General features: G+C 48.9%; 1 long non-coding RNA gene and 1 pseudogene across 1 annotated transcript; both read left to right on the forward strand.

Moving 5' to 3' along the window:
* The first annotated feature begins 774 nt into the window (after positions 1-774).
* On the forward strand, positions 775-5,568 carry LOC147108202 (uncharacterized). The gene is made up of 2 exons (XR_015080710.1): positions 775-975; positions 5,178-5,568. It is a non-coding gene; the product is annotated as an uncharacterized LOC147108202 (long non-coding RNA).
* A 2,132-nt stretch (positions 5,569-7,700) lies between these two features.
* Positions 7,701-8,678, forward strand: LOC147108203 (uncharacterized; annotated as a pseudogene).
* Positions 8,679-9,251: the final 573 nt, after the last annotated feature.

Here is a 9,251-nt window from a genome sequence, read left to right on the forward strand (position 1 = left end):
CATTGGTGGCCGTGCCTTCAGCTGCCTAGGCCCAAAGCTCTGGAATTCCCTCCCTAAGCCTATCCGCCTCTCTCTCCTCCTTTCAGACGCTCCTTAAAACCTACCTCTTTGACTGAGCTTTTGGTCACCTGCCCTAACATCTTCTTATGTGGCTCGGTGTCAAATTTTGTTTGATAATCGCTCCAGTGAAGTGCCTTGGGACCTTTTACTACAGTAAAGGTGCTATATAAAGGCAAGTTGTTGTTGTTGCTGTTATAAACTGCTGGCCCATTAATTTCCTTCTTTAAGATACATAACCTGTAAGCCAGTGTTCCACACTCATAAATGTACCATTGTAATTAGACTACAACAGACCAGGAAAGATTGAAATTAGGTGTTAAAATGGCTGTTAATTTATTGGAAGGTTGTTTGTGCTACAATCAAGAACAAAGTATAAACCCATGTAACAGCAATGGCTGCAATCCAACTGCATATGCAGAATAATGTACAGTCAGTAGGCTATGAGCAAGTTCAACACATTCTTTAGTTAAATTTCACTTTAAGTTTCAGCATCTTGTATGGACTACATGCGCAAAACACGCATTTTTTTCCGCATATGCGCAAATCGGTGTATTTAATCCCGTGATTTATGCTTTCCAACATGAGAGATGCTTTATTTCATTCCAAAATCGCATTTCTCGCGATGGATTCACGAGAGTTGGCAATACTGTGTCCTTGAGTTTCATTACTGTAGTAATTTACATCAGAAGGTGCGGACCCGAGCGGAAACGGAGCGAGAGCTAAGCAGGGATAAAGAACGCAGCAAGAGCAGGCCTGAGACCAGAGGCAGTGGACCTGAGAGGGAACGGAATGACAGCGGAGCAGGGATAAAGAGCACAGCGAGAGCGGAGCAACTCAACACAGGCAGAATTTGAAAGAGTGATGTCACAGTAAAAAACCTAAAGTGATGTCAGCACAAGGGAAGGATATTAATTGGTGAGTAGCTGGTGAGTGTTTTTTTTAATTTTAAGTTTATTTCTGCTAACTTCTGCTAAAGAGTGCAGTCGGAAATGGGCTCTTCAAGTTACAGGCCGAGGTTAAATAGCTGGTTAGGGATAAAGCAGGAGCTTGGAGATTAATAACTATTAATACTATATTAAATTAGTAATGGTTAATAATATATTATTAATAACTTGAATTAGGTACATCTTAGTCTTAAGTTACAGTAAAGTGAGTTAATAGTCGAATAAATAAAGGCCTGGCAGGGCAGCTCACTTCTGCAGAATGCGCATCCTGTGCCATGTGAAAACTCCAGGACACTTCCCATGTCCTCGACAACCACATGTGCAGGAAGTGTTGTCAGCTAGAGGAGCTCAAGCTCCGGGTTTCGGAACTTAAGCAGCAGCTGGCGTCACTGCGATGCATCTGCGAGGCTGAGAGCTATGTGGATAGCACATTTCAGGAAGTGGCCACCCCGCAGCTAAGGAGTGTGCAGGCAGAGAGGGAATGGGTGACTGCCAGACAGAAAAGGAGGACCAGGCAGGTAGTGCAGGAGTCCCCTGAGAGCATATCGCTCTCCAACCAGTATTCTGTTCAGAGTACTGGTGAGAGCGATGGTTCCTCTGGGGAGTTCAGCCAGAGCCAAGTACATGGCACCACGGGTGGCTCAACTGTACAGCGGGGGGGGAGGGGGGGGGAATAGGGAAAGCAATAGTGGTAGGAGATTCGATAGTATCAGGAACAGGCAGGCATTTCTGCGGCCGCAGACGTGACTCCAGGATGGTATGTTGCCTCCCTGGTGCCAGGGTTAAGGATGTCGCCAAGCGGCTGCAGAACATTCTGAGGGGTGTAAGATTCTCAAAATTCACAGATCCCCCAAAACTCAGAGAAAAACCCTAAAGAAAAGGACTTTGGACACTTTTTCTAACCACTTCCGGGTGATAAAATATTGGGCCTAACAGAAGGGGATTCAAGGTCAAGAACCAAGATTTGTCATTTACAGTAAAAAGGCATGTTTTGGCTTGTAAAGAAAGAAAAGGCTGCAACAGGAAATGGGATCAACCTCTGTAATAGACAGTTTGAGTATTGGAGTTAATCAGTTAATCAAGCTGTCTGGGGAACTGTCTAACGTCACTCAGCCCCTATCAGACAATTTATTTGCTATCAATAGACCCACGGAAGAACAGCCTCACCCAAAATACAGGACCCATCCAAAAACATGCATAAAACAAATCACTTCGCCAACCTACAAAGATTCTCAGGCCCCACAGGAAACGCAAAGCCTGAGGACAATTCACTACAACCAAGTAAGAGTTTAACAGCTCATTAAACGATCCCGAAACCACTTCACACATTCTTAAAACTTCAACAGCTCATGGAACCATCCCGAAACCACTTTAAACAACTTAATATTAACGAGCCCGCCAAAATCTAAATATAAACCAGGACTGATTTGGCGCGCAGATTAGCAGGCCCCGATTAGTATAACTAAAGGCCTGTTTTCACAGCAGGGGAAGTTCTAAGTTCGAGTTCAGTATAGTTCCAACATCGAAACTCGGCAGTTTCAGAGCAACATCAAGATCAAGGAGTTCAAGCATCTCGAAGCAGTTCTCTCTCTCTCTCGAAGAAGAAGTAACACACAAGAAGAAACCAGAGCAACAGTTTCAGTGACCATCAGACACCTCGCGGCAACAAGGGCCTTACGAAACAACCAACCAAACATTACCATCAGCCAACCGGGTAATATTGGGCCACCGCGACCAAAGAAAACCAACTCGGAAGAAAACCGAATATTCGCAAGTTTTTCCACTCTACAAACTATTCCTGACTTACCCCTGGGTAAGATTTTACTCAAAGAGACTCTAAGCCCTATTTCTAACAGAAGAAAATTGGGTATTCACCTGATAAAAACATAGAAGATAGGAGCAGGAGTAGGCCATTCAGCCCCTTGAGCCTTGGCTGATCATCCAAATTCAGTACCCTGTCCCTGCTTTCTTCCCATATCCCTTGATCCCTTTAGCCTGAAGAAATATATCCAACTGCTTCTTGAATATATTTAATGAATTGGCCTCAACTGCTTTCTGTGGTAGAGAATTCCACAGGTTCACCACTCTCTGGGTGAAGAAATTCCTCCTCATCACTGTCCTAAATGGCTTACCCCTTATTCTTAGACCGTGACCCCTGGTTCTGATAAATCCAATATGCATCCTACCACATCAGCGGACTCGCGAAGAATGACGAGATACGCAGGTGAAGTCCTCTACCGTGTCCGGGGTATGGCAGGCCCCAACCAATGGCGATCGCGGCAGGACCTTGGCAAAAGGGATGTGATGCAGTAGACACTGTTTTTGAGGAAAGGACGAAGATGGAAGAGAGGATTTCCTCTTACATGTTCAAGAAAGTAAATATAACAAAGAAATGGGTGCTCAGTCTGTTGCGCGCTGAGCGTCCAATGGACGCTGCAGCCAAGTGGACTGAGAGCAAGGACCACAAGAAATCTGTGGAGAAAGCCATCTGGTTGGTATGCTCCCAGCGACAGATCCAGCCTTTAGACAAACGCGTTGAGGCACTGGCAGAAGAGCTGCGGGAATCAGCTCAACTGTCTCATGCAAGGGCTCTAGCAGGGGAAAAATTATTGGCAGAACTAACCGCCCAACATCAGGAAAAAGTGCAGATAGTAGAGAAACATAGAAACAGACAGGAATATTTTCGGTGTCAGGTCACCAAAGCTAAAAACAGTGAACTGGTGTTACGGGAAGAGAACGCCCACCTTGCCAAGCAAGTAAGCGAGCAGGAGGAGAGGTTGAGAGACATCCAGGCAGCTTACAAGATAGCAAGCACTAGGGGGTATGAGGCGGGAGATCACGGCCCCTGCCAGAAACAAATCGAGTGTTTGAACCTTGCTCTGTCCAGGGCCAAAGGCATGGTATGCCTAATAAGCCCGGGTGCGGCCCGGGTGGACCTGGAAGTGCAAGGGGAAACTGTTCGGACGCCACCTGTGGCGCCGGGGAGCGACCCGGTTTGGCAGCAGGAGGGGTGGACAATTTGTGAGGCCGGCAGGGAGTGCACACCACCACCACCTGTGGCGCCGGGTTTTAACTCGGTTTGGCAGCAGGGAGGGGTGGGCGAACCAATGCAGGAAAGGTCGGAGCCGGGGCCGATGTGCCCGGTCCAGCAGCAAAATTTTGGCCCGCCCAGCGGTGGTGGGGGTCATGGACCCCTTGAAAGCCAATTCGTGGCTCCCCATGGCACCCAACAGCTTAGAGCTATGATAAGCCACCTGAGTAAGCTCACCCAAAAGGGGGACCCCTCGGTCCACTTCATGGAAGTGGAACAGGCAGCGGGCATCAACGACTGCGATGACTCCGAGATGGCAAATCAGGACAAGCTGACCCACTGGCTCCGAAGCCTGGTGGCAAACAGCTTGCCATGGATCAGAGCCAAGGCTGAGCTGTGGTTTGACCCAAAGACCCCCGGGTCACCGAGGAGACATTGGTCAGACAACTGACCTTGGCTCACCGGAACGGTAGAGGGACAGAAGAGCACCCACCAAAAGGAAAAGAAACCTAGTAATAAGAAAGAGTGGCACCAGGAAGGGGGTAACCCTTCCGACACGAAGCGTAACTGCTTCGGGTGCGGGAAGAATGGGCATTGGAGAATGGACTGTAGGAATCCATGGAAGGATAACATAGGAAAGAACTCCCCAGCTCCTGCCCCAAGAACCGAAGCACCGACCTCTCCCCCCACGTTAGACTCAGTTGTAGCTGCGATCCGAGCTTTATTAAATGGCCCAGGGAAGGTAGCCATTGCCACTGGTGCTTTAACCCCATCTGCCCCATACAACCCTGAAGTAACCAAATTACTATTATTATACTTTAATTTGTATGTTAGAATATGTATAATGTAGCACCAATGTACAAGGTGGAGGTAATGGGTTAATTCGTACCCTGAGTTAAACGATATAGAGGTCTGTATATTGCATTTACCCAGCTAAGTTTTAAAACATGATTAGGTGACTTCAACTGCTGAGAGATTAAACTGCAGAGCAACTCATGGGAAGATTAGGGAGGATGTCTAGTCAGCCAGGCAGGCAGCACATATACAAGATAACATATCGAAGAATCCGTTTGTTGTAAATTACAACAGGGTACCATTCTTCAAAGTATGGTGGGACTAATGAGGATGTGCTTGCTTTGCAGAAGTAACCCGAGAACAAGGCCAAAAGTCTGTGCTTTGCACGCCATAACAAGGACTATTATCTTAAGGAAACATGTAACGAGCAAAACCACCTGGCTACGGGCAACTGGATGGTTGTAAAGCAATTAAGATAAGGCCCACAGTCACAGGAGGTGATGGGACCAACTGATAACTGAAATGTGGGATTTGTGGACAGCAGGAAGAGGAAATGTCACGGTTTATAATTGCAATTTAGCTATAACTCTGTATATGCTGATAAGCTTTACCCCCGCCCCTAGGGCAGGGGCTTGATTTTTGTATAATTGTGAACGTTGCTAGGATATCGGTGGAGTCGGATTCAGACAGCGATCTGAAATGTTCTCCCCAGGCCTGAATAAACCGTTGTGACTTCAATTAGTTGGTCTGTCTTTCTTACAACAAGTCGGTGATGTCGAATTTGTATATCACTTGGTCCGCACTTTGGGGGCTTACTTCAAACCCAGACCTATGACTAGAACCAGCGCAGCCTGTCTACCTGTGTCCCCTTGAAAGACGCGCCCAGGAAGAGACCTCCCGTAAAATGGGGGAATACCTGCGGTGCCAGGTTACGGAGGCCAGGTTAAATGAGCAGGCCTTACGGGAGGAGAACGCAAGATTAACAGCGAGAGCTGACGGTTTGGAGGGTCAGCTAAGGGACATTAAAATAGCTCAAAAGGTAGCTAGAAGTAGGGGTTATGAAGACTCTGATCACGGTCCCTGCGAAGAAAGGATTAAAAAATGGACCCAAGCCTTGTCTGAGGCCAGAGGCATGGTCTGTTCAATGGCACCAGGGGAAACCCGGGTGGAGTGGGACGAGAAGGGTCAGGAAGCAGAGGATATGGTTAAGGATAGAGATCCTCAGCCAGCAGCTGTGGCAGACTCACAGACCGCACCGGTGGGGGCAGTGGCTTGTGTCACTGGAGGAGCCATCCCACCAATTATTTGGGACTCGGACACACCCCCCGGTAGCCGGAGCCTTAAGAAGGTCTCCTCGCATGCCACAGCCTAAACTACCGTGGTCACCAGCGTATCAGTTTAAATGGTTCAGCCCCGGAGGGGCCGCAACCCGAAAAAGAATGCCCAAGGTCAGGGATCAGTCTAGAGATAGGGATCCCCAGCCTGTAGCCTCCAACGGTGAGGGACTCACAGGAGAGGTAGTGGTGGGCAAAGAGTTCCCCAGCCTGCGGCCTCAGGCTGCGAGTAACCCACAGGACAGGACAGGGACTCAGCAGCCACACCGAAGGGGGTAGTGTGCTGTAGTACAGGAGGGGACACTCCCCCGGTCATCTGGGATTCAGGGAAACCCCCAGTTGTTTTAAGAAGGACTCTCCAGGTCCTGCGGTACAGGCCACCTTACGCCCAGGCGTACAAGCTGCCCAGAAGCCGCAGAAGACAGAGGCCGAATAGGAATTAACCTGGCCGTCCGGAGACGGGCAGCGGATGTACATAGCTTTTCTGATTAATGTTAGGTGTTTTTTTTTTACAGTTTTGGTAGTTTTAGGTTTATTATTATTTAATTATTTTACAATAAGTAAGTTTAAATTTCGAGACTCGATCACTTGTCAAGCCAGAGAACCTTCTCGGGACATGGCTATCTGTTTTGTGTGTCCGTAGAGAGGAAATCGGTATGAGGAGGGTTCTGCTCCTGCTCGCCCTGGTAGGGGTGAGCATCGGTGACCGAGGTGATGTGGAGGACTCCCACATTTATAGGTGCTCGGGAGAGAGAGCGGCGATCGTTACCGCTGGGGGTGGCGAACCGGGTGTGGAGGAGCTCGCTATTTACTTCCATGAGGGAAGGTGGCCAGGGTGGCTGGGGTCTAACTCTACACAATACTCCAGCCAGATCGGGTTCACCTACGGGGAGGCCTCCATCCCGTGCCCCAGGGTACAGGTCGTTGCTACAAGGGTCAGCGTCACTGAGGGGAAACGTGTGTGTTTGACATGCAAGGGACGGATTCCCCTGGATAGTTGGTGGTGGCTCAGGAAGCTGAGCAGGGACATAGGGGACCGTACAGCCGACTGGGAACGACTGGGGAACGACACCCACCGGACGATCACAGGGACCCAAGGGGGAGTGAGTGTGTGTTGGGATAAGTGGTGGGAATCGGAACAGGGAATCTATATCTGCATGTGGGGATCAGAGAGCGCCTGCCCCACAGGCATATCCATCATCTTCTCCAGACAACGGCAAGGTACCGGGAAGGGGATGGGGTGGGATTCTAGCCTGCATGCGTGTGCGGTCCCACACTCCCCGATCCCAGTATACGCCACCGAACTCGTGGCATGCACCCGAAAGCCCCTGCCCACGACCCCGACATCATGGACAGTAATAGAGAGGTGTCCTACCACCACCAAGGGACCGGGGAATGGGTTAGTGCTAGTGCCGGCCGAAAAGGTGCTATACCAGGGGGTACATTATGCAGTAGCTTCTAAACCTTACCGAAGTACACTTACCTGAATGGTGCCCTAAGGAGACAGAACAGCTATACTAGGCCCTACTAAAAGAAATGTTTAGGAAATTCTACGAATTCGACTTTGCCAACATAGACAAAGCAGAGCTGTACACATTACACGCTGAGCACACTATGGGTGCAGGGAGATAAAGAAGGGGAACCTGGAACAATATTTTCACAACCTACAATACAGGATCCTCGGTAATAAATAGCCTGGACGATATAGAACTGCAAACACAAATAAATGGTCTAAAAACCCAACTACGAAAGATCCTAACGGAAGAAAACACAGTGGTAGGCTCAGAGCTACACGAGGACCAAGCTATCACGGTCCATTTAAAGGAGATCATTGCTGAGCTAGAAAGACACACAAAAACAGTAAATGCACTCATACGGGAGGATAGGAATGCTTCGGATCAGGCTGCACAGATTGAGGTGTGTGTGCTATACGGGGCATGGTTGCTGGGCGAGGGCAGCAGCAACCTGGAGGATTTAAAACAAGGTTTAGTCCCCTCCTGGATTAGCAACAAGCACCTCGCAGCCCTCCACCCGTTTAGCAATTCGCTGAGCCCGTGTCAGCTCCGCCTAGCCTCTGAAGCCTACCCTGTCCCAGTAGATTGCGGGCGTTCCAATCACACTATCATGGGGATAGTAGTGAGGATGCCGGTCATGGGTGGGACAGCCCGACCCGCACTGGTATAAAGGGTGGAGAACATTGGGATCATTCAAGGGGGTGCACACATCCGTTTCGCAGCGGTCCCACCTTATGTCATAAAGTGGGAGCACGCTATGACAGGTACAGACCTCTCCGGGTGCCGGAGCCGGGGAGCACACATAATACTGTGTCCCCAGCACTTGAATGCCTATTCGAGACCACAATGCAGGTTTAAAGCTGCTGGTGCAAAACCTATAAACTGTACCATGGAGGTAATGGCACAAGACCATGTTCCCCCATAGGTAGCATTCATAGGGGGTGGGACATATTGTGTCACCACAAGTGCGCCCCACTACCAGCATGGGGAGCACATCTGATGTCCGGTGAGTGACGGCAGTTTCTGCTTTAAACCCGAGGCAGAAGTTCAAGTGGCCCAGGAACGGATTGTCCCCATTCCTGAACCCTCAACTGTTCACCTCACTGTCAGGGAAAACATAACCAACCTGCAAGACTGTCACATTCTTCGGCTATAAAATTCCCCCTCTACCCGAACATCTTACCGCCCTACTCAAAGCCGTAGAAGTATCACAAAAACATTTCTATACTCTAGAACAAAAGACAGTCGAGATAGGAGCCGAGATTTCGGATATCATAGTTCCACCCTGGTGGGATATTTTCAAAAATATAGAGGTCCCTTCCTGGATCAGAATGGCTTCCCATATTTTAGTGGTCTGCCAGCTCGGTATAGTCTTCTACTTACTGTGCACAAAGTGCAGGGGGAGGGACAGAATGCTCCGATCCCGACATGAGAGAGCATGGGATGAGCGTTACAATAAAGCCTATGACCAAGTATGGGACGAGCCTTAATCGTTATTAAAAATAAAGTTTTGTGACCGTGTAGTATTTTTCTATGTATGTACCATATTTTGCAAGTGGTGCAGGTGTGTTGG

Source organism: Somniosus microcephalus, chromosome 13, assembly GCF_052327205.1.
Source record: "Somniosus microcephalus isolate GS21.2 chromosome 13, FLI_Smic_1.0, whole genome shotgun sequence".
NCBI lineage: Eukaryota > Metazoa > Chordata > Chondrichthyes > Squaliformes > Somniosidae > Somniosus > Somniosus microcephalus.